The sequence below is a fragment of the Phaseolus vulgaris genome, chromosome 11 (assembly GCF_051622355.1).
Source record: "Phaseolus vulgaris cultivar YP4 chromosome 11, ASM5162235v1, whole genome shotgun sequence".
NCBI lineage: Eukaryota > Viridiplantae > Streptophyta > Magnoliopsida > Fabales > Fabaceae > Phaseolus > Phaseolus vulgaris.
Window position 1 is genome coordinate 2,555,602 of NC_143508.1, and position 26,760 is coordinate 2,582,361.

Consider the following 26,760-nt stretch of genomic DNA (forward strand, 5'->3'; position numbering starts at 1 on the left):
GAATGAATATAAATGAAAAAAAAAAACTAATAAAATAAAGATCTGGCTATAGTAATAATTTTAGAAAAATGGGCATTGAAATTATAAAAAAAATAGATGAGTAAAATAGTAATAAATATTTTGAAAGTTTCCCTGTATATTGTTTTGTTATTAGTTATAGTTGATAGCATTTAAGTGTGGAGTGAGGAAAGTGGTAGAAATTACCTTGAATATTAAAGAAGCAGAGTAATGGAGGGACCATGCAGCCATGCACGTAAACCAAGGATCACTTTTATTCAAATCTGGGCGCCAACACCGACACCGACAACGACAACATATGTAGTTGTACATCACCTCTCATTACTACTTATTTCTAACTTTCTATAACCATTTTGAAGATCAATTTCACAAACAATTAACCCTAAAACACTTTCATCATCAATATCACATACAATTACAACCAAAACACTTGAAAGATGATGTAGCTCAAACCTTAAATAATTAATTAAATAAAAATTTAAAAAATATTTACCAATAATAAAAATAATTTAAATAAAAATAATTTATTTAATATTTAAAATAATATATAATTTAATCAATATAACAATTAATTATTTTTTTAAAATCTTTTATAGTGAAACTATCATTTATTTATAAAGTAATTGGCATAACAGTCACTTTTGGTCGTAATTGTCTACTGAAAATTAGGGGGAAAACATAAATTAAGCCATTAACGTTCTGAACTAACAATAACTTCATTATATGTTTAATTATTTTAAATATTATGTATTTAATTTATATATCTTCAAAATACTTTAGCCATGCCATTGCTGCATTCTTTAGTATTAGGTAAAATGCTTTTAACTCAATTAGTTTCCCAATTCTCCTAAGTGACCATGCCATTGCACGATCATCATACCACAAGTAGTGAATGTTTCTGGTTTTATATGAATTTGAACTGTTAAACTTTGTATAGAAATGAAATAAAAAGAGGTGTTAAACTTGATAAAATATAGAATATTTTAGAAAAATGATTGTCGTTGAGGTTAATTAGATAGACATGATTTGAGGAGAGAGAGGAAAGTGTGTACTGGAGAGAAAGATATTGTTGGTACAGTCACGGTAGATGTTACCTTGGTCGGAGGAGACAGAAAGAGTGAGTACGTAACCTCTATGTCTTGTAGTGTTCCATGCTATAAAGTCTTCAAATATGTCAAATAATCAAAATTATATTTTGTTTTAGTTCAAGTTTATTTTAACTTTTACTTAAAAAAAAAGTAAAGTATCATTTATTCTCCAGAATATATAGATCTGTTGTATTAGTTCTTAAAGTAGACATTTTTTTAACATATTGTTATAATAGTTCAAAATTTCAAAAGTTGTGTAATTTAAATGACAATATTAATATACGTTTAAAATACATTGATACGAAGTAGTTTAAGTTTAGAAACTTATTTGACGTCTTACTCTCCTAGAAATTTATTTTAATTATTTTTAATTTTCACAGAGATTAGATTACACTAATTTTTAGGATTACGTTAGAATGACGAGAAACAAAATCTATCACATTTCAAGAAAATATAAAAAATACAACTATGAAGATGAAAAAAAAAACTTGGGAAAGGTGGAATGGTAGATGGACAGAACAACAAACTAGCCACATAATTTTTTCATCACTATTTATTTACAACAGTACAAGTGTTTATTTGTATCAGTATAATGATCTTGTGCAAGTTATAGTTTATGGTATTTAAATATATAAGTTAAATCAATTAATTCATCAGATGGTCATAAATTAAGTATAAGTATATTAACTTGAGTCCTGACCACCTCTTCAGCATTATAAATTGTTCACATTTGTTGTTGATATATGTAGATATTAGTAAAAAAAAAAGTCCATTTATGACATGGCGTTTTTACTATTAAACATTGTTTATTAAAACACAATGACATTTATATCTAATAATGTTAGTTTTATTTATTTATTTATTTATTTATTTTTATGTCGTTTAATTTTTTTCTTCAGTTACGTACATAGATAAGTACATATCCTTTGTTCAATGTATATGTCATCTTTGTCATATACATTAAACTGATCAATCAAGGAATCACACTAAGACTCCATCTTCATATTTCATACTCTCTCCTGCCTTTCTTTATTTTATCTTTTAATTCCAACATTCCACTGTCTCTAACACTCAAACAATTTATTTCTCTCAGAATTTGTTGCACTCAACAACTTCCTTTTTAAGGTTACCACTTACTCTTACTTTTGCTGAATTACTCTACATTCTACACCTCATCACACTAATATCTGAAGGTACATCATATGATATTTACCCAGTGTATTCTTATACGACTTAAATAAATGGCTTTGCAGGTTCAACATGCATTTTCATGCACAGTTTCATATCTCTGTATTTAGTGCTTAAATAACTTATAATATTTACTTCTATCAGATATTGTATGCTAGTGTTATGCTTTTGAGGAGTAACACTGATCATAGATAAAGTTTGATCATTACGAATTGAAGCAAGGATTTGATTGATGACATTTTATAAAAAAATAACATGTAAACACAAAAAATATCAAAAGAAATTACTTAAAATCACGTATCACAGAATTTATAATCAGAACCACACCTTTAGGAATTTAGGAAATGAAGTGTGATTTTCAGAAAGTGATTTACGGGTGTAGCATTAGCACTATCCACTTATTGATTTAAATTAAACTTTTCATATTTTAATATATTTAAAATTAAGTATATATTATTTGTTAATTTTAAAATATCTAGAGTTACATTATATATAATTTCATTAAAATAAAATAAAAATATAGAGTATATAAATTTCCACATGTTATAAAACATAAATTTCCGGTATTAAGATTATCTCAACTCAAATTATAAGAATTGAAATTATACAAACCTTTTGTTTCGTGTTCCATCTTACAATATTTTTTAAAGATAATATTTTACATATTTATATCTTAATATTTGTATGGTTTACAATATAATTAAAAAACTTATTAGTGAAGAACATAAACATGTTTCAGAAAAAGTTCGGTAAAAATATCTCACTGCATTTTTTTCTTTCAGGCTTTGTTTGAATTGAGGAGGGGATTTGTGAGGATGGGAGGGAGTGGATTTGTGAGGATTGGAGAGGATGTGTGAGGTTGTTTGGATTGAGGGATGATAGGGTGGATTTGTGAGGATAGTTTATTGTAAATTTACAAATTTATCCTTGATATTAAAAAATATTTGAATAATGAATTATGATTTTTTTAGGTTTGAATTAATTAAATATTTTTAATATATAATATTCATAATTATTTATATTTTTTAATAAAAAAATTAAAAAATATAATGAAAATATTTTTGTGTTAAATTGAAATAAATTTATTAAATACAATAAAATTTATGAAAATAATATTTATTATTATATTCATTTGTTACTTTATATAACTATATATATTGTTGATATTATAATTTTATTTTTTTATTTTTTTTATTTTTATTATTTATAATTATATGTTGTTATTAATAGTATAATTAAATATTTTTGAAATTATAAATAATAAATAAATTTATATAATATTGAATTTTATATATTGTAATAAAATGAATGCAGAATGATATTTTGGTAAAAATATAATAATCCACATCAATCCCTCCAAATCTCTTCATTTTGTGAAGAGTGAAAAAAATCATTCACCCTCTCCCCCATCCACTCCCCCACACTCAAAACCCTTGAAACAAACACAAAAAACATCATCTCCCTCCCTCCTTCGAAACAAACACAGCCTCAGTGAGACAAGAACACTGTAGTCAAGAATAAAATTAGGTAGTTTTGTTTTTTCTCCGGTACAATGTTGTCAAGCATAAAGGTTAGGTAGTTATTTTGTCCCACTTGCTGATATTTGGTATTGTAAAGAGATAGCATTATGTCACTACCTTTCTTTCTTATCTTTTCTGCCTCTAACATACCTCACAAAACCATTACCATCAATCTTAAGAGATCCCACTGGAACCATTTTCATTGTCCTTTTGCATGGTGAGAATTATTCTTTCCATTTGAATGCATGGGTTCTTAATTAAAGAAAAAGATATGTGGATTTGGTTAACATTTTATTTCACCTGTTAACTTGTCTGAATAGCTGTAGACACTTATAATATTAGATCTATTTAATTTTATTGTTATTTACTATTAAAAAAATATAAATAAATATTAATAAATGTTATTATTTGTAATAAATTAAAAAAAAAATATGTTTGACATAAAAGTAGAGATGGTGGCGAAGTTCCCTTTCACGTGTCCTATTTTTTTGTTGTGAAATAACATTAAAGTGGATGAATTATGAGTTGTGAAAAGTTGCTTCCACCACTAATCCTACGGCTTCCCTTCACGTGCCATCAATTTTCCACCACTAAATATATTTAAATATATTTAGTACCACACTTTCCAATTAAAGCAAAAGCAAACTCATCTTTTTTCTTTCTCACTTCCTATAAATTGGAAAGATGAAAAGAAACATTATTATTAATATGAACCGAAAGGAAAAAAAACTCTTAATAATTTTAATATTATTATTATTTTGAATTTTCTTTATTTATTATTGAATAATTTTAATTTATTATTATAATTATATCATTTTATTATTAATATTATTATTTAAATTTTTATATTAATATTAACTTTTATTAATATCTTATAATAATATGAAGACAAATGAAGTGTAACTGGGAGAGTTAAGTGTTTGGCTATGAGGCAGAGATTCTCTTTTACAAGTTCGGGAAACAAGACTTTGTTGAATTTCTTCTTTTCCTTTTTGAATCCGTATCATTCTTTTTCATCTGTCTCTCATCTTTTTTGTCCTGTTTGCCATATTAGAGAAGAACAACTCTTTCTACATTTTTTATATATAGTCTGGATCATTATATTTTGTTGTGACATAGGACAAACCTTAGCAAAAGGGTAAACAATCTTTGTACCAATATTACTCTTACATACTTCTTTATCTCTCATGCACTATAGTAAGAGTGCTTCACCTTTTAAATACAATTTAGATCACTCCTTTTTGTTGTGGTTTTCAACTAGACTCTCAAGAAATTTAAGTTTTAACACAAAATTAATTTTAATATATATATATATATATAAAGAATAATTAAAATCTCAAAGAGATGAAATATAAATATAAAATTAACATTTTTCATAAAATAACGTGTTACAAATTACTCTAATAATACTAATAATATTAATAATACTAATAATATTAATAGTACTAATAATATTAATAATACTAATAATATTTTATAATACTAATAATACTTATAATACTAATAATATTAATAATATTTTATAATACTAATAATATTAATAATAGTAATAATACTAATAATATTAATAAAATTAATATAATATTAATAATATGAATATAATAATAATATGAAATATAATATTAATAATATGAATATAATATTAATAATATGAATATAATATTAATAATATTATTAATAACATTAAAAATATTATTAATAATATGAATAGTGTTAATAATATGAATATAATATTAAAAATATGAATATTAAATATAATATTAATAATATGAATATAATTTATATTATTATTATTAATATAATTTATATTATTATTATAAATTATATAAATTATATTAATAATAATAAGTATAAATTATATTAATAATAATATGTATAAATTATATTAATAATAATAAATATAATAAAAATAGTAATATGATCCAAGAATTTGTTTGTTTGGCACAGTGGTTGTGGTTTGAAGGTTATTGGGTTTTGCTGCACTTTGTTTCCAATATCACTTAGAGTAGTAATATCAACATTTATATTAATAGCTGAAAATGGTTCTAGTGGAGTCGGCTAAAGATAATGCTTTTGTGAGCTATGTTAAAGGCATAAAGAAAAGAAAAGGTAGTGACATAATGGTTTTAACCTTATCTCTACAATGTAATGAAATTGTAAATAAAATTTCGACAAGTTTTAAGGTAGGTTTTTCAATATTTGGTTAGCCTTTCCAGAAATATTAATAAAAACTATATTTGTAATGTTTATCAGAGACAAGAAGATGGAATTTGTTAAAAAAATTCTATGAAAGATAAACTTGAATTTTAAACACAAGGAAAATAAAACGATATATTATTAAATTTCCTATAAATAATAAATAATTTAATATTATGTTATAAATAATTTATTTTATGTATTTTTACTCTTAGTTAATTTAGGGTGGTTGAATTTTCAATCCAAATCCAATCTAAATCTAAATATATTTATATCAGATTTTTAAATTCAAATTCATATTATTTTAAAAAAATAATTTAAATATTTATTATATACAAATCCAAATCTATAATTTAAAAAATAAATAAATTGAATTTTAAATCAAAATCCATATTTTCTAAAAAATCTAACATATTAGATTTTTTAGAGAGAGAAAAGAGGTTGCATCAATGAAATGGTTCACATGCTTACTACTTCCAAACAGTGACAGGCTATTCTGGAGCTTACCCCACCACTTTGTAAATCATGGCAAAAGAGTACTATACTTATTCCCACCATAACCCTTTTGTAACAAAGTAAACAAAACAAAAGGACTTGCGTGCTCTTCTCTCCTTCTTAGAAGACTATGCTGCATCAAATGCCTCAGCAGTATAAAACAGCCACACACCAAATCAAAAAACAAACGCTGCATAACATTGTTAAGTGCCTTACGCTCTTTCAGAAGTGTGCCTGCTGCTGTTGCTGTGCTGCTACTTCTTCTCCCTTACGCTCTTTCACAAGTCCTTGTTGCTGCTGTTGCTACTCTTCTGCTGCTACACAACCGAACCACTTCTCCTGTGCAAACCACACTTCCTTCGTCAAAGGTGCCTTCTCATCACAATTTCCACTGTTCGTCTTTTTAAGTAATTTTCTGTGTGATTGCTGACTTATATAATTATGACCTTGGTGCATGTTTTCTAATCATCAATCTTAACAGTATCCATGTGTATCTTAACCGTATACATATACATGTGTTGATGTGTTGATGTGAACAAAATTAAAGCAAACTCTCATCTCATTTCATTTTTCTCCAGATGGCACTCATGATTTGGATTGTAGCTTTTTTATTCTTGAGCACCTCTGCATTAGAATCCGGCAGAGACGAACCTGTTAGGTAATATTCTGTTTTATCTAAAAGTAATATTCTTCATATATTAATTTTTACTGATGTGGTGGTACTGATGTTTTGTCTGTTTGTTATTCTTCAAGGATGGTGAAGAATGTTGAAAGCCAAGATCCACCACCTGAGTGTAATGGGTTGAGATGTAGTTTAGGGGTTAGTTTTTGTGTAATATGTTGTAATGGGGAGGGATATAAATCTGGAATTTGTGTAGAGTCCGGAATTTACTCTGTTTGTAAATGTAAAAATTAGAATTAAATTTATAATAATTAATATATTTCTGCTTTTTAATGGGTGCTATATTCATAATATCTTTGTTCCATAAGTACTTCACTAATATTGGGAAAAATAGAATTTGTAATAATCATGGCGAGGAGTTAGGCAACAAGAAACTATGATGTAGTGTTGGAATTATCTGAAATTTCAATTTGTGTTAAGAGTAAAATGAAATAAAATGTTCACTATATCTCTTACAAGAGGATCCTCGTATTTTTTTTATTTGATTAAGAACCGATTCATTGAAATGGAAAGAATAATTCTCACAATGCAAAATGACAATGAAAATAATGGTGAACATGGAAATGAAAGCTAGATTGTTATGTAAGGAACAAAAACAAACGAAAATGAAAAGTAGAAACATGAGAGTGCTTAGAAAATAATTTTGAATACACTGATAAAGCTCTCTGTCTCCCACCTCAATGAAAGCAAAGCAAGCTACATACAAATAAATTTAATATGATTTAATTACATTAATTAAGTATTATTTTTATGTTTAGTAATGATTTTGGTCCTAGGATTCTAGTTTTCGTTTCTAAATTTTAAAAGATTTATAAATTTATAGTTTCAATCTTTAAATACTAAATATCTTAATTTAATTGATTTTATGTGGTTTAATATTATAGCAAAAGATTATTAGAATAATAATAATGTTGTTTAAGTTAATTAGTTTTATTTTTTATTTTCTAAATTATTAAACTTGGAAAAGAATTTTAATATCTGATAATTTTTAATAAAGAGATGGACACTCATTTAAGAATAGTAAAACCTGAATAAAGTTACTATATGCAGAGTTTTACGCAAAACATGTGATGAACGCTGAATTGTTCTGTAATAAAATACACATTGTTATTATTTCTTCTGTTTTATACTTGTGTTTTTTACATTGGCTGTTATCAATAAAAAAAAATTAACGACTTTTATTCTCGTAATAATAGCTTTTCTTAACTTATAACTTTATAATTATTTAGAAAAATAATTGTATAGAATATAATAATTTAGAAAAATTATTATTTTAAAATATATTTTAAATAATAGTGATTTAGAAAAATATCTAAATAAAAAAAATTGTTTAAAAAATTAACATTTATAAATTTTAAAATATAAATATTTAAGTAATATTTAAAAATATAAAACTGAATAAAAAATTATTTTAGTAATGATTTAAAAATTGGGAACGAAAGTTGTTGGAATTTGAGATGCTTGTGAGAAATACAAAATTTCAATGATTGTTAGATTAGGCAGATGTTGGAAGGAAGTGTGATAAGAGAGAATAATGGTAATGAGTGGAGAGTGACAGAAAAGAAAGAAAAGTGAAAAGGAAAGGCACCTTACTCTGTCTCCCCCACATGTCTCCCGTAATGTTCATTTACACGTTAAGAGAACGCAGTGCAGCACAACAGAGTTTATTCTAAAATGTTTCTTTTACATGCTTCCACTTTCACGTCTTATTTCCCAAACCTGGGTTTATGCTAAAAGTCACTTTACACTTTACGAGGTTAGGTGTAGTAATACTTGGATTGTGATAGGAGTAACGCGAGATTGGGATTAACAATGTTGATTAATAATTAACTAAATCGGGGGAAAGTGAAGTCACGTGATCGAGAATCATTGAGAAAGAGAATCTTTGCCCCATGGCCAATACTTTCATTTGTCTTCATTCACTCTTTTTTTTCCAAACTTCACCATGCACCACATTATATTAAAATTAGGGTTGGAGCGTGACTGAAATTATATTTTCGTGTTTTCTACCAAATAAACATGAAACCCTTCCATATTATAATAACGTGTTTTGAACTCCATTTTCTCATTCAACACGTACCAACAGAACACACTCCTTAATCTTTCTTTCCATCTTTCCGATATAGAAAGTAAGAAAAAAAAAATCTACTAAAGTGATGATCATGGCATGATTCTTAACATAAACTATTTAAATTCTAAATTTAATAAAAAAACTTTGTTAACTAATTAGATACCAATTTAAAAATTATTTAATAATATAAAAAATTAATTTAAAAATTCACTACGAGAAAAACATGAAATAGAAACCAATTTTAGAGACAAAAAATAATTAGTTGCTATAGTAACTAAATTAAAGACTATTTTAGAAACTAAATAAAAATGGTTTCTAAATTAATTTCTATTATTGTTAAATGGTTTCTAAATTGGTATCTAATTAGCAACCAAAGTTTTAACTACCAATTGTTTAGTTTCTAAATTTGGTACGTGAATGCATGCTTACTTTTGAGTACTGATATATTGACACCATCTTACAGTAACACACATTTGACGCTGCAGATGTGGTAATGACTTAGCGGAGTGAGATTGTGTGCCAATAAGAAGTGTGAACTATATTACGTCGGTTCTTAGTAACAACGGTGTAATATATTTTTTTACTCAGAATAACACATATTACATCGGTTAAACCATATAACCAATGTAATATATGACCCATATTCAGAAGAAGTGGAAGGTTCTTTTGATTGACGGTGGTGTTGGATTGGAGTGTTTCGCCTTCGATCCTCGTGGCGAAGGGCCTTACACTGGCATTTCTAACAACGTTCTGAGAGTCGTGTGGATCTGTTCGACATCGACCAGTTTCGCACCATCATCCACGACAGTGACCGCATGCGATCCTTGCTGTTAGTGTCAGAGTTGTTCTCGGTGCACCGTCACATCGAGCGTGGCAACAACGATCTCGGTGAGGCGCTGGAGGTTCTTGACGACATCAAGGTCGAGAAAGACAACGTTGGCGATCTGGGAGGGATCACGGTCCATGAGAATGACAACTTTCAACTAGGTATTGCAGCAGAGAAACTCGTCGAGGAAGCAGCGAAACCACGATATGGAGAGGAGGGCGTCACCACTGACCTCAGTGTCACCACCAACCTCCAACACCGCCGCCACTAACAATCGCCCGATTCTTCCTCCGCGTTGAGAAAGTTCTAGTTCTCACAACGGTTTCAAACCCTATGTTTTCCCCCCTTTCTTTCTCCCAAAGCCACATCACCTTCATGGCATTTACAACAATGCTTTTACCACATCACCCACCATTTCCACGTTTGTTGCATCAAGAGTGTGTAACTTGACAAAAGGTGTTAACAAAACATTATTCCTTACTTTTTTGCATAAAGATTGGCACATAAAAAACATGTAAAATGAGCACACAATGAAAACATAAGATAATTGTATCAAACTAAATTTGTTAATATCACCGTCTTTTTTTTTCTGCCTCTGTCAAAATTATATCCGCTATCAAAATAAATAGTTTTATTTATCAAAAATAAAATATTTAGGGTTCTCTAAAAAAATACTTAAAGTATGCAAAGTTAATACACACTAGTGCAAAATGTATAAACAAGTGCGATTTATTTAATGCGGCTTTGCGCTTAAACGCTTTCGTAAAAAACGTGGTGACATTTTTATAATTAAGTTCATTTACAAGTGCGCCTATTAGTAAAGCCGCACTTGTAAATCAAGCGTTTGGATTTACAAGAGCGACTATTTGTACAGACGCCCTTGTAAATCAAAACGTTTGATTTACGAATGCGGCTTTACAAATAGTCGCCTTTTTAAAACCTTTTTAACCCTAATTCAGAAAAGCGCCACTTACATTTAGATACTCTCCTTTCTCTAGCGTTTTGTTTCTCTTATGTGCTTCTTCCATTAACTATGCTTCCTCTTTTCTTCCTCTCTTCTCTGCATTGTCTTCGTGCCATTGGTAAGCATTGTCTTCCTCTCTTCTTCTTCACCATTAATTTTTGTATGTTTTGTGTTTCTCTTATGTTATGGTCTTGTTAATGTCATGCTTGGGAAGGTTTTTGTTTGCTTTCTGTTGTGTCTTCCTCGTCGCTGTAGCCACCTTTCTCCGTCATATATTTGTGTTTCATTGGGGAATTTTTATTTGCGTTTTTGGGACTTCTGTTGAGAAGAAATACGAAGAGGTATAATATGGATGCACCAAGTGATTAAAAAAAATGCTAAAATAATGACCATGTTCTTCGGAAAAGATCAAAGTTGAGAACTTTGATTAGAAACCCAATCAACAGCGGAAAAAAAAAATACCCTAAACGAAAATATATAAGATAAGGATAATCTTTGTTGGTACATTTTTTTAAAATTTAATCTCTCATTGACACAAACTCAGCATTTTTCAAAAATCATCTTTGACCTTTATAATTATTTATTTTGTGAAAGGCAGAAATTTGTCGTGCTTCTTCCATTTGACTATCCCTACAGATACTATTTACCACCTATGAGTTTATTTCGCACTATCAACCCTTAAAAGCTTGTGCTACTCCGCCTAGCCCAGCAGTTTTGCTATTCGTCACCCCGCTTTATAATATCTCCACCACCTTGATTAATGACCACCAAGAATAATGAAACCTAAATAAAGTTTCTACATGTAATAAAAGACGGTAATGGAAAAGTTTTCATGACTATGAAAATTGTAACATGTGATGTATGGTACAATAAAAATGCATTAAAGAAAAGTGATAGTATAAGAAAATCAACCATGTCATTGATTAATGACCACCTAAAAATAGTGAAACCTAAATAAAGTTCCTACATGTAATAAAAGACGGTTATGGGAAAGTTTTCAGTGCTATAAAAATTGTAACCCATAAGATATAATAGAATAGAAATTTATTAAAGAAAAGTGATCAAAGAAAAGTGACTAGTGTTAGTCACCACCCATTCATAGAATATTTCTTCTCATATTTGAACTCTGCAAAAACTTCATAGAATTTTTTTCTCTTCATCTTTAGAGTCTGCAAAAACTTCAATCATCCCATGCTCAAAAAGCATAATAGAAGAATCGGAATTTAAAATTTTAACCAATAATAATTTTTTAAATAAGTTTGTTTCTCTTTCAATTATTTATGAGTGATACGGACATAATAGGTTAGGTAAAGTAAAAGTTAGGTTTAGGTGATTCTCCATTTTGAGTACTTAATGAGTGTGATGTGCCAAACCGGTCATTTCTCACACTATTTATTGTTCCAATCCAATGAGTGTGATCAATACATTTTGTAGTGCATCTTAGCCTGCAACTCTAACACTCACCTTTATATGCATAGTGTGATAGAAAACTAGAAATGAAAATGTAAAATTAAAATAATAAAGTTAGATATAAGTGTACGTGATAGAAAACTTTTACATAGAATTGTTAATAAGTCAGATATTAATTATTTTTAAGCATTTAATTGTCAGGTATATATATTAATTAAAGAATACCAGATCATTTCTTTTCTCTCTTAAATAACTTTATTATGCAACTGTTTATGCTAATTTCAATTATTTATAAACTTGTAATACATTTTAATTGCATTCCATTTCAAAAAGTGTATCATGACATTTAATTTCTTTTAGTATTGTCCTGATCCATTAGGCAGTGTCAATTATCCAGTTTTAGCAAAAAAATACAAAATTTTATTAAAGTAATAACACTCTTTTTGTTATTTTAATTATTTTTAAAATTTTAACTAATATTAATTTTGTATCAAATGATCATAAAAATATTGAGTTCAAAGCTCTTCTGGAAATAATTTGGAATATAATAATTCTGCAATATTGCTATTAACTTTGACAACAGTGAATGATTAGGAGAAAAGAATATGAACCTAATAATGAGTGCCACTGAATGGGAAGAAAATTCATTTCATTAAAAAAAAATTCGGTAAAACATGTCTCACCCATGTCATCCTTTAATGTTAGGTAATATTAATAATAATTTTCAGTGTTAATAATAATTTATATTTTTTATTAATATTTTTATGTTTAATATCGTAGTTCTATTAGAATTCATTCTAGTTTTGGTTTTTAAATTTAAAATAAAAATAAAATTATAGTTTCAATCTCCAAATACTAAATAGTAAAATTTAATTATTTTCACTTTAAATTTGTTATAACTAGCTATAAAATAGTTAGTATGTTAAATAATAAATAAATTTGAAACCGTATAAATATTATAGTTTTAAAATTGGTAGTTATGTTTTTTCTCCGTTACAATGTAGTGAAGCATGAAGTAATTTTGTTTTTTTTTCCGTTACAATGTAGTCAAGCATGACGTTAGGTATTAATAATAATTTTAATAAATATCATGATTACATATTTGAAATGGAATGTAATTAAAATGTTCATAATAAAGTTAATTAAGAGAGAATAAAAAGGAATAGGTCTACTTTAATATACCTGATAATTAAATGCTTAAAAACAATTAATATAGTAGAGTATAGTAGGTAATAGTCAAATCCTTATTATAATATTAAATACATTATCATAAAAAGAAGTTAATTAATTTAGAAATAATAAAGTAATAATTGTTTTCACTACGTAAAAGGACCATTAACTTGGCATGCATGTTACTGTCCTCCGTTGTTCTACTATATATGACAAGTATTCATTCAAATTTTTTTGTCAGAGACTTTCTACAAGTTTTGAAATATGATGATAATGAAAGAAGTTGATTAAGAGTTACGCAAAGTAACACATAATGTAATAAAATAGTCTAATGTAATGTTTTATTTTTTACTCAAAGTACTAGAAATGGAGGAGATATATATAGAATGGTGGATCAGAGTTTAGCAGTAATATGTAGTAATAACACTATAATGAAAATAAATGTCTTTTTCTGATACATATAAATGGATTTTTTAGAAGTAAGTTTGATTTTGATTACTTTATCTAAAAATATATGTTTTTTCTTATCAGATTGTGCTCTTGTTAGAATATCTATTCATGTGGATTCATTTTTTCAGGATTATAAGATAATTAACATACACATTATAATCATCAATATATTTGAATAAAAAGTAAGATTTTGACTTAGTGTTCCAAATACATGTGAATCCCTTCTACATATCTTAAACTTCTACTTGCACAACTTTATAGATATCTTAAACTTCTACTTGCACAACTTTATAGATGATTAACTGAAACAAAACAAAAAAATAACTAAGAGATATGCACCTTCTTCAAATCACATAATAAAAAAGATAAACACTTAGATCTCCTTTTGTTAGATATTTTTCTTTTGTAGATTCCACTACTTTAACCAACCTTTATTGCCAAAATTGTGACCAGCATGCTTTTTTTATTCCAACTAACAACAATTTCTTTCTTGATTTTTTTATATCACAATTCGACATATTTCAATGGAAAACATAGAGATACTGAAACTAAATGATATAAAGAGAAACAATTACACTTTTGGAGTACCATATTAGTGTCCTCTCCCTCAGAGCTCTAGCCATAAGCATAGTCTGGAAAAAAGGTATTGCTCTGTCTTCTCAAGTGTGTAAAAAAGATAAAAATATTCCAACAACTTGGCATGTCTCTTTTGTACTTCATTCTTAAGAGTAAAATTATTAAGATAATAAGTCTGCAAATTATAAATAGTATTTAACTATAATTAAAAATTATAAGAATTTATCTTTTAAGAATTCAAGTTTGAGGATACCAGCATGGTATACTTTAACATTATTTAATTATTATGACAATATTACATGTTGTGATGCACTTTTTTATGTGTTTGAAATGATAGGACATTATGTTTCACAATTGCTTGAAATTATAAACAAAAGAAATAAAAGAGACCCTTACATAAATCTTAAGGGAATTATGGTAACTATATTACATGTTTTATAACATTTTCATTCCTCTTTCTATTATATCACAACTTTTCCAAGGTTTAAATAATTAGATAAACTAAAAATATAGAATTTTTTTCCGCATTAATTTTAACGCTATAGTAATAATGATTAACAATTAATTTTCAGAAGGAAAATCTTGTGATCAGCAATGACACATGTTTAAAGGGCATATTTGATTATGCTTTAAGTTATGGCATAATTTCAAAAACAAATATACAATGGAATAAAAGATAATTGTGATTTTTCTTAATTTCAAAAACAAATATACAATGGAATAAAAGATAATTGTGATTTTAAGAAAAAGACTCAAACAAGATACTGTGGTTTGAGTATGGGCAAGTTTTTAAAAACCTATTCTGATATTGATATATTCAATATTTATGCTCCATTGTGTCTTAACGACACTGAAAGACCAATTTCAAGGAAACATGTTATTTTCACTTGATCTGAGAGAAGTGCAACATGTTTACTTGAATTAGGTATTTCAGTATCATTAAGTCACAATGAAGTATAGATATTAAATATATCAATATTAAAATAGACTTTTAAAAATTTGACCACAATCCAACTACAATTCTTAATTTGCTTCTTTTTCCTAAGATCACAATTCTCTCATATTCCATCATATACTTGATTTGAAATGATGTTTATGACTCAAAACATAATCAAATATGACTTTTAAATCTACGACATCGTTAATGACAACATTTTTCATCTGAAAATTTATTATTAATAACTATTACCATATTGTTAAAATTAATGCAAAACAAATTATATATTTTGTAATCTATCTAATTAGTTTAAATCTTGCAAAAATTGTGATATAACAAAAAAAAAAATGAAAAGGTTATAAAATATGAAATCATAGTTATCATAATTTCATTAAGATTTATGTAAAGACTTTTTTTATTTCTTTCGTATATAACTCCAGTAAGTTGTAGAACATAATATTCTATCATTTAAAATACATTAAAAAAATACATCAATATATAAAATTTACATAATAATTAAATTATATTAAAGTATATATTATCCTCAAAAACTTGAGTTCTTAAAAGAAATATTTTTATAATATTTAATTATAGTTAAATACTATTTATAAAGTAAACTTATTATCTTAATAAAATTAAATATAGTTACATGTAGCCCACAGGTGATTACAAGAATATGATATTTGCACTGCAAAATTAAAACAACACAACCCATATTATATACAAGTAAATGAAGGAAGATCTGAAAGGAGAAAATAAACTTAAATAATGCAAAGAAAATAAGCAGATTATTATACCTGCACTGCTGCAGAGTGACATTTCCTCAAACACCTCCTAGTGAGAAAGCCTATAGTAGCTTTAAACATTGACTTGAACTTCTTGCATCAGGCTGTAATACACTCCAAAGGATCAAAGACCAATCAAACTAGGTTTCTAAAATTACACATGCTTTCTCCTTCTTATTTAAAGAGTCTCATTCTTCACTTACGAGCCCATCGCTCACTCACAAGCTCTATATAAGAATTATTAAATTTAAAAAAGGTAGCAGGTACCTGGTTCCCTGATCCGGCGAATTGAATTTGAGAGTGGGATCCAATCCTGTGCATGAAAGATCATGTTCTTTCTGTTCTATGCCTTCCCTTTATTTTTTTTACTACAAGGTCATATACCATGGAATAAAGGGCACTAAAGAAAACTTTCGGTACTATAAATATCACTACCTATCCAAATAAATCAAGTTTCAAGTTGAGTATCACAGTAAGTTTCACAATTGCACTTTTTTTTTACCAGAACACATCTTCTGCAACATGGATCGTTGAAGATCTTAACCCAAAAAATATCAGCACCAGAAGTAGAATAAGAAAAAGTGGTTTGTGGTTCAGCGATGAAAGCGGATAGTGATGAGATGAGGGAAAAGGGTTAAAGAGTTAGAGTTAAAGTGAGCATAGATGATTGAGAATGAATTAAAATGAAGAAATGAAAATAGAAGAGGCGAAGAGGTGAGTGTTGGTATGAAGGAGAGGGGGTTTGAGTTGCACTGCAGAGTGTTTGAGGGGATGTCATAGCACTGCTTTATATAAACTGGTAGTGGAAAGAGAAGGCAGAAAAGTAAAATTTGAGGGTGGGATCTAATCCTGTGCATGAAAGAGCACCCTATTTTGTTTATGACGGATGCATGCAGGCAAGACAAGAACAAATGCCGTAGTGGTGATGCATTAATTGCAGGTTTTGTGGTGATGCATTGCAGGTGAGGCTCAATAAATAGCACTCTCACTCTCTCTCTCAAATTAAGACCATGTGGTTGCTTATGCCAAGTTTCCTTTCACGTATTTAAGGTACTGCACAGTTGCCAATCATGTATGGCTTTTTCAGGAAAATGGTCTATTTATTGAACTCACCTACAACACTACAGTTGCAGTTGCACCTCACACATCGTCTCTCTTCTTTATCTCACTACATTTTAGCATGCTATGGGAAATTAATAATGGACTGCAGGTATAGAAAACCTTTTACCACAAGGCAAAACTTTTCATTCTTCTACTCTTCCCAATTATTACGTACCATTATTCCAAACACAATCACATTATTATGTATAAATAATTAATAACCAAATGCTAAACTCACTATATTCAGGCCTTTAATTTCTCAGCTTTATTTATCAAAAATAAAATATTTATACATAATAATGTCTGCTGGAGAAACAAAGCGTAGGGTCTAGGGTTTGGTCTCTCAATAATACACTCAATTAGGTAGTCCTCGACCCTCTTAGCCGAGCTCTTTTATTAATATGTACTAGAATATATTATTTAAATTAATAATTAAATAATATATGAGACATAACAATACAAATACAAAGACATGACATGTGATATATGAGAAAATTTTATAATTAGATGAAAAAATTGTATGTGAAAAGATGTACAATAACTTTTGAAACAAGAAATGTACATACTGAGTTTATAATAATTTCAATAATGTGGTGTTTGTTTATAAAGATATCGAATAAATACAATTTAAAAGTGTGAAAAATAAAATAAAAAACATAAAAAATAAGATAAATTTAATATTATAAATCTTTTTCTTTGATTAAGAACTCGTACACTAGATTAGAAAGAATAATTGTGATGATAAAAAATGGTAAACATCAAAATAAATTTTGACAATCACTAAAAAAATCATTAAATAAAAACTAATTTTTAAGAAAAAAATTAATTATTATATTAAAAAATGTTCCTGCTAGGGAGATGGGACCTAGAGAACTGTTGAAGTCTTCTTCTCCTTCCTTCGGTCGGGCAGGTGGTTGAGGGATGAACTGGGATCCTTCTCTTCCTCCTGCTTATCTTTCGGCACTCGGCACTCGGTCGTCGGGTGAACACCGGATGGTGGGGGTACCTGCGAAGGCACTCCGACGCTCAAGTCAGTAAAGCGGGTGGTTAGCTCTCAGGTAGGTGAACAGTAATAATGACATACCTTACTCCTTGAAATGCGTGCTATTTATATTATTGTAGTGGGCCTACCTTGTTGGGCCCGTTTATCGAGGTGGATACCGCTTAGGGTTGCATTACCTAATTCTTGATGATGGATTAGCTTCACTGATCTCGGTCTGAGCGTTAATTGTAATGGGGTTCGGCCATCGGCCAGATTCCCACGGTGCGGGTCAGCCATCGGCCAAATCCCTGTAGTCGTTGGCGGTTTCGGCCAAGCCTTCTAAGGCCTCGGCCTCTCAGCATAAGTCTTCAAAGGCTTCGGCCTCTCGGCGCAAGTTTTCAAAGGCTTCGGCCTCTCGGCACAAGTCTTCAAAGGTTTCTGCTACGGCCGTTCGGCCAAGTCTTCAAAGGACTCGGACCCGGCCGGTTGGCCAAGTCTTCAAAGGTTTCTGCTCCGGCCGTTCGGCCAAGTCTTCAAAGGTTTCTGCTCCGGCCGTTCGGCCAAGTCTTCAAAGGTTTCGGCCCCGGCCGGTTGGCCAGGTTCTCATGGTCTCGATCAGGCTGACACGGCATCGGGCAGCCGGGTGGGTCCCGATCTCTCCCCCGTACCGGTACAAAAAATAAAATACTATTTTAAATAATATGGATTTGGAGACAACTTTGAGATTCTTGTCAAATTTTGTTTGTTCTACTTTCTGTTTTTGTGTTTTTTCTTTACAAGTCTATATAAATAGGCTAGTATTTCCGTGAATAAATTTTGTTCCCGTTCTTCTTTTTTGTGAAACAGAAACTTGGCCACCAGTGTACGTAGTCATAATATGTACACAGTTTCAGCTTCCTTCTTGACTGAATCACAGTGTTTAAGATCTATATCACATGTTGTGTACTCATATCTTATTACTTAAATTTCATCATTGCTAAAACGTTAATATTATGTTTCAAAAGCTGTTGGGTGTACTCTGGCTAAAAGAGTAAAATGAAATAAAATGTTAACCAAATATCTTTCCCAAGAGCATCCACATATCTTTTTTTTTAATTAAAAACTCATGTATTCAAATGGAAAGAATAATTCTCACTATACAAAAGGACAATGAAAAGAATGGTAAGCATGGAAATGAAAACCGAATTATTATTATGTGGGATCAAGAAAAAGGAACCAAAACAAATGAAAATGGAAAGTACAAACATGAAAAGTACTTAGGAAATAATTATTTAATACATTGATTGTCACTCACTCTTTTACTCTTATTCTTTGTTTATCATTTCAAGCTTCAATTAATTTTCAATCCTTCACTTGAAGAACTTCATTTAACAATTAGATTTAAAAACACATTTATTTGCTTTAATCTTTGAATTATTTTTTAAGGCAACCAGGTTAATAACCCAAACCCAACACAGAAAGTAATCTATTTCCTGAATTGAAATTTATAACTTTGCTTTCAATGCTTTAATTTAAATTTCTTGAAACCACAGTACATCTGAGGTAAGTGACAATTCTTTTGTATAAGCTTTTATTAGAAAGTAGGAGTTGGAGTAGGTTTATGCTTAATTGTTTTGGAATTCTGCACATTTTCTCTTTCTATGCATATAAGGCAGATGATGTGATTTGGTGCATTGACTAGTGTGAAATAATCAATACTCATTTATGATATTAAAATATATAAATAGGCATTTTGAAAATAAAAAAACATTTAGAAAAAAAGGAATCACTAGTCCGTGAATCACTTTTTCTGGATAGTGCTACTGCTACACTAATAAATCAGGTCAGTGATCCCACTCTCAAATTCAATTGGCAGGGTTAGGCAAGCAGGTACCTGGTACCTTTTTTAAATTTAAAACCATGTGTAAAAAAAAGAAAGACGTGTTCAATAACAAAACAAGAGCAGTGATGAATAAACCAAAAGTGCAGTGATGAAAATTTTTAGTGAGTTTATTAAACTGATATGTACAATATAATTAATAATAATAACTTTTTTATTTATCATGAGATCGATATTAATTACTTTTAAAATAATTATTTTATTTTAAATTATTATATATATTCCATAATGCATGGTCATGTTTCGTAATACATGGTAAAATAATTATTTATTTTAAATTATTATTAATTTTCTAGCTTCTATTTCTATCTACTAATTATTTTTATATTTTTTCTAACATTTCTGAGAGTAACTGTAACTTATAATTATAATTTTTTTTCTTAACAACTAAAAATTGTTGTTGATTTTAAAATTATAAATTATTTACTTGTGATAATTTTTCCTAATTTTCACTGTTTTCAATATTTATTTTATCCAGTATGTATTTTGTTCTACAATCTCTTTCTTCTCCTATTAATTTATACTTAATGCTTCCCAACAACAAGTGTGTGTCATCTTTTACATGAATAATAAACCACACTAATATTGAAAGTATTCTAAATATGGTGTACCAGTGTCTCTAATAATTATTGCAAATATTTTAGAAAATTATTGTAACTATAACTTATTATGAACAGTGATAAAGAAATCTGCAGTGAATTTTGCAAATATTTGTACAACGGTAGTGAAAAAAAAGAGGTTGGGTCACATGGATGGGTCAAATTTCTCTACTTTTACTAGTAATTATAATAAGATTATTTTTATCTATTAATCCACATGCGAAGAAGATAGAAATATATTATTTAATTATAACTTTTAAATAATATATCCTAGTACATATTTTTAAGTTTTTATCTTTTTAATGTGATTGTAAAATTTTGTTTGTTAGTTGATTATCTTTTTAATTTGATTGTTAAAGTTTATTTTTAGGTAAATTTTACTTGTCAGTAATAACAATATTCTATATTTGAAAAATAGAGAGAGTTTACATTTACATTATTTTATTTGATGTAAAAAATAAAAGCGGTCAACGCATAATTCTTACTTACCCTATGTTATTGTAAAAGTATGGAGTTAGAGAAATATAATTATTTTTAAAAATAAAAGTAAAAATAAAAAGGACAAACATGAATTGTAGTACGGACATAAAATCTAAGGCTGTAAATAGTAATTATTGGGTTAGCTGAATGGTCCAGGTATTCTAGTGATAGTGGTGTACATATTGAAACAAGTGTGGAAAATAGCATAAATGCTGGGCAGTCTAATGTGCCCATGCTTTTTTCCAATTTGGTGTGGATATAAAATCTTAAGATTAGCAAATAGAAAAGGCAGTTTCTTCCTGCACCCCTACATTTAGGCGGATCCAGGTTAGGGGTTAGATTTATCTTGACCTAATGTTTATAATGCTACAACAAGTATAGTAAAAAAATAATACGAAAAGAAAAGGGGGTACGAAATCACCCTACACTTTTCTTCCTACACCCCACGATGTTATGCAAAGATCAAATTGTCCCTATTATTTTTTAAAAACCTTAAAATGCACTTGAACTGTATTTATTTTTCTGCATTCTGGATTATGGAATTCGGAAAATTTTAAATTGACACTTCCGATAAAATTTCGGATCCACCAATCCATAATTTAAAATACACATTTCACATTAAAAAATCCATCATTCAAAAAAAAATTCCGAATCCACCAATCCATTACAGAAATATGCATTCTGGATTTAAAAATCCATAACTAAAAAAAAAGCGTTCGAATCCACCAATCCATAACAGAATTAGGCTTCTGGATTCAACAATCTGGAACACTCCATCATCTGAAAAAAAAAAGGATTCAGTTCTGGATTGATGAATCCGTAGCACACTCCCAGATCCCGATTTTTGGTAATCACGGTGTCCTTTTTCAAATAAAAGGTCAAGGTCAGTTTCGGGATTTAGAAAATTGTGGGGGTGCAGGAAGAAAAATGTAGGGGTGCAGGAAGAAGAAGCCAACAGAAAAACTGATACTTCAGCTCAATGGGTCCAACATTTTTTAGACCCGAGGGTATGAAAAAGTAAAGACAATTACTTCCTGCACCCGACGAACTTTTTAAAATCTCATTATACCCTTGTCTTCATTATTTTGAAAAACAGTGTAGGGTGCAGAGAAACTTGCTTTTCCTCTTTGGTGGTGGTTTGAGTTGCAGAGGAGGTGGTTTTAGTGTGGTGGTGGACAAAAGTATATTTTTTCTAGTGCTCGCTTTGCACTCTTATTAGTTATGCAGTAAGTGATTCTACATTTATTTATCTTTTGAAAAGAAAAAAGATCACAACTTTTAGACAAATATTTTTTTTATAATTTTGACAGTGAATGAATACGCTGAACTACTATCATAGTGATTTACATTTTTAATTAATGCATACACTAGAAAAATAATACAAAATAAATATTTGTTTTCATCTTAGTGATATGTCTTAAGCAAGCTAGATGAGAAAAGTGAAATTGTTCTATATATTAATTAATTGAAGGTAGAACCAAAGTAACAGATAACATTCCCAAAATCAACAAGCTTGGAAGAAATGAGAGACCATTTTGATTGTATTTCAATACTTCAAAATGTAGTATAGCCATAGTTAATGTTATATTTCATATTTCGAACATGAACATTGAATTTATTTATATTATGTTATTATATTATTTATCAAATAGTTTGACATGTGATGAAGTAACATTCATTCTAAAATGTAATGTGTTTAATGTATGTTTGGCGTGAGATGATAGTTATTATGAGAATGTAATACAATGTGTGACATCCAAAATATTTATTAAATGTTATGATTTTTAATATTAATTTCTTTAAAAAAAACAAATATCACAAAATAATAAATTCTAAAAAGAATTATTATTGAACCTAATGTTTGATACTTGATAAAATAGTTTATTACATAGGTTGCAAGTGAAAAGGAATGTCATCTAAATCAAGATATGTATTAAATATTCACTTTCACAATATCAATATAATAATTTTCATTCATAAAAATCATAAAAAATTTCATACAAACACTTATATACATCAAATCATTTAAATATCCTATACTAATATAAGTGTATATTTAAATAAGAAGAAATTTAAACATTTACAACATCATTTTAATATAGAACTAATGAATGTATGAAAACTTAAATGACATTATAATTGTTGTATGACTATCGACAATTTGTTTTTATATACCTAAACATTGGACAAAAAATTTATGGAAGAAAGTTTCTGAACCCTGTATTTTTATCTTTTGGTTTTCCTACTTTCTATAGTAACATTAAACACCCTCTCTGCCAAATTCTAAAGAAAATATATTATCAATGAAATCTTTAACCAAGTGGTAACAAAGATGGGGTTATATTTATTGTATTAAGTTTTTGCTGTGAAAAGCAAAAACAAATTTACCTACTTATTTTGAATAATATAATTCGTTTTGTTGTCGAGTGAGGATTAGTTTAGAGAAGTGTCATTATGTAGCTAGATATAAATAAGTCAATGAAATAAGATTAGAAAGTGGATGAGAAGAACGCATGGTACGTAAGTATACATTGTTATTATTTCTTGTGCTTTATACCTTGTGTTTTCTACATTGTGCTGATATCAACATAAAAGGTTAACGACTTTTATTCTCATAATAGTTTTGCCTAACTTCTAACTTTATAATTATTTAGAAAAATAATTGAATAAAATATAATAATTTATAATTATTTAAGTAATATTAAAAAATATAAAAATTGAATAAAAAGTTAATGACTTAAAATGTGTGAACCAAAGTACTTGAAATTTGATATGCTTGTGAGAAATACAAAATTGTAATGTCTTTTAGGTTGGGTTTTATAATGGAAGGAAGTGTGATAAGAGAGAATAATGGTAATGAGTGAGGAGTGACAATGAAAAAAAAAAGACACGTAGAGTAGGTATGAGTGACAAAGAAAAAAAAAAGGACATGAGTACATTTACTTTTTATTTTTATTATGAATAATATTACTATATACTACACTCTTAGGAAAAGTGATTCACAGGTGTAGAAGTAGCACTAAGAAACGAAGTTTGACTCTTAGGAAAAATTATTCATGGGTGTAGAAGGTAACACTAGCAAATGAAGTGTGCTTCTTAGGAAAAATGATTCACGAATGTAGCAGTAGCACTAGCAAATGTAGTATGATTTTCAGGAAAAGTGATTCACGTAGCAGTAGCACTAACAAATGAAGTGTGACTCTCAAAAGAAGTGATTCACGGGTGTAGAAGTAACAATAACAAATGAAGTGTGATTCTCAGGAAAAGTGATTCACGTAGCAGTAACACTAACAAATGAAGTGAGACTCTCAGGAAAAGTGATTCATAGGTGTATGTATCGTTCATTAATTTTGAAATATCTAGCATTATATTATATATAATTTCATTAATATATATATATATATATATATATATGTTTTATCTGTTTATTTTTATTAAATTTTTAGCATTATCTTTTATGTAGTAAAATAATTAAAATTAATTAAGATACTTGTAAAGTTTATTATTTTCCTGAAATGTATGTGTATTATTCATAATTTTAATTTAATAAATCGTAACATTTTTTTTTTCACACGATTTCCTTTTTTTCAAAATGGTTTTTTATTTTTAAAATGCCTATTTATATATTTTAATATCATAAATATGGGAACTATATTTTGAAATGTTCAATGAATTAGTTTCGTTCAATGAATTATTTTTGCTAAACAAATTTACATAACAAAAACTCATAGGATGCAACTCAAGTAGAACTAGACTCAACTAATATAAAAATAAAAATATCTTGTGCATAAACAATAATATGAGTATTACAACTTCATAAACCTGACCATATAATAAGATTAAATTTAGACAAAATATTCAATAACTTCCCATAAGTTTAGAACTTGAAAATTTTGAGCCTCATAATTTATTATCTCTTGACATAAAAATTGGTTATTTACGAATCAAATAAAAAATAATAATTGATTTATTTATACTTTTTAAGTCTTGAAATTTGGTTTATTTATATTTGCTTATTGCTAAGTAAATTTGGTTTATTAATATTTTTCTTATTGCTAAGTAATTTATTAATATTACTTTTATTTAATATTTTACTTTTGAAACCCCTTTTTTCATTTTTCCATACCCTCGGTTCTAAAAAATGTTGAGCCCATTGGACTGAAATATCAGTTTTTCTATTTGCTAACATTACGTTTTATATCCGCACCAAATTGGCTAAAAAGCTTGGGCACATTCGGCTCCCAGCAGTTATGACATTTTCCACCCTGTTTTAATATGCACACCACTTTCACTAGAATACGTGGGCCAATCGTTACTATTTACAGCCTTTCACTTTATGTCGGCACTACAATTCCTAAAAGGCATGAGCTCCTCGGCCCAGCCCAACCGTTTTGCTATACCACACCCGTTTTATACTATCCCACAATCTTTTCTAGAAAACCTGGGTCTTTTTGGCTGGGCAAGAGTTTCCTATTTGTAGCCCTCGATTTTATTTATACACCACTAGCTTTCCTTTTCTCTAAACGTGTGTGCCTTTTCCATTCACCCATTGGTTTTGGTATTTAGCACCCATTTTGAAATTATACCTAAATAAATTTTAGAAACTTGTATGAGAATATATTCAAAAAATGGTATTTAGGAAATGCATTGGTGGAAAATTTTTAGAAGGTTTGAGTAGCAAAATATATTACTGTGGTGGTGTAAGATGTATCTATTTTTCTGATCAAAGTTGATGACAAGACAGTAAAAATACGTGTTCTGACAATATTAAAATAATAATAAGATATTAATAAAAGATAATAATAATAAAATTTTAAAAATAATAATATTTATAATAATAATAAATTAAAATTATTTAGTAATAAAATAGATAAAGTTATTCAATAATAATAATAATAATTTTAAAATTATTAAAAGGTGGTGTAGATATTTTTCAGATCATTTCCCCACTCAACCATAATTTTCAATTATCTATTTTCTTTCACTAAAATATTAACAACTCCCTAAACCCTACTTACCTAAAATACCAAGGAAAGAAAAAGGCCCACTCACCTAACAGAAAAAGGCCCACTCCCATACTAAAGTTTTATATCACATTATAAGATTTATGATAGTCAAAAGTTGTTATCATCATTTAAATTTGTTGAATTTTATTTTGAAAACAATAAACTATGGATTAGAATTGTTATCACCCGTGCGATCAAAATTGTTACCGTTCGGGCAACCAAAATAAATTATTATGGTCGTCGTGCGACCAAAATAAATTATTATGGTCCCGTGCGACCAAAATAAATTATTATGGTCCCGTGCGATCAAAATCAATTATTAGTGTCTTGCTCAAAA

The 26,760-nt window shown here is 28.2% G+C and overlaps 1 long non-coding RNA gene and 1 pseudogene across 1 annotated transcript; both read left to right on the plus strand.

The window, feature by feature from the left end:
* The window catches only part of LOC150022964 (serine carboxypeptidase-like 35), a 114,390-nt pseudogene that overhangs the window by 42,597 nt on the left and 45,033 nt on the right, over window positions 1-26,760 (plus strand).
* LOC150022970 (uncharacterized) lies at window positions 6,583-7,460 on the plus strand. The gene is made up of 3 exons (XR_016517796.1): window positions 6,583-6,873; window positions 7,084-7,163; window positions 7,259-7,460. It is a non-coding gene; the product is annotated as an uncharacterized LOC150022970 (long non-coding RNA).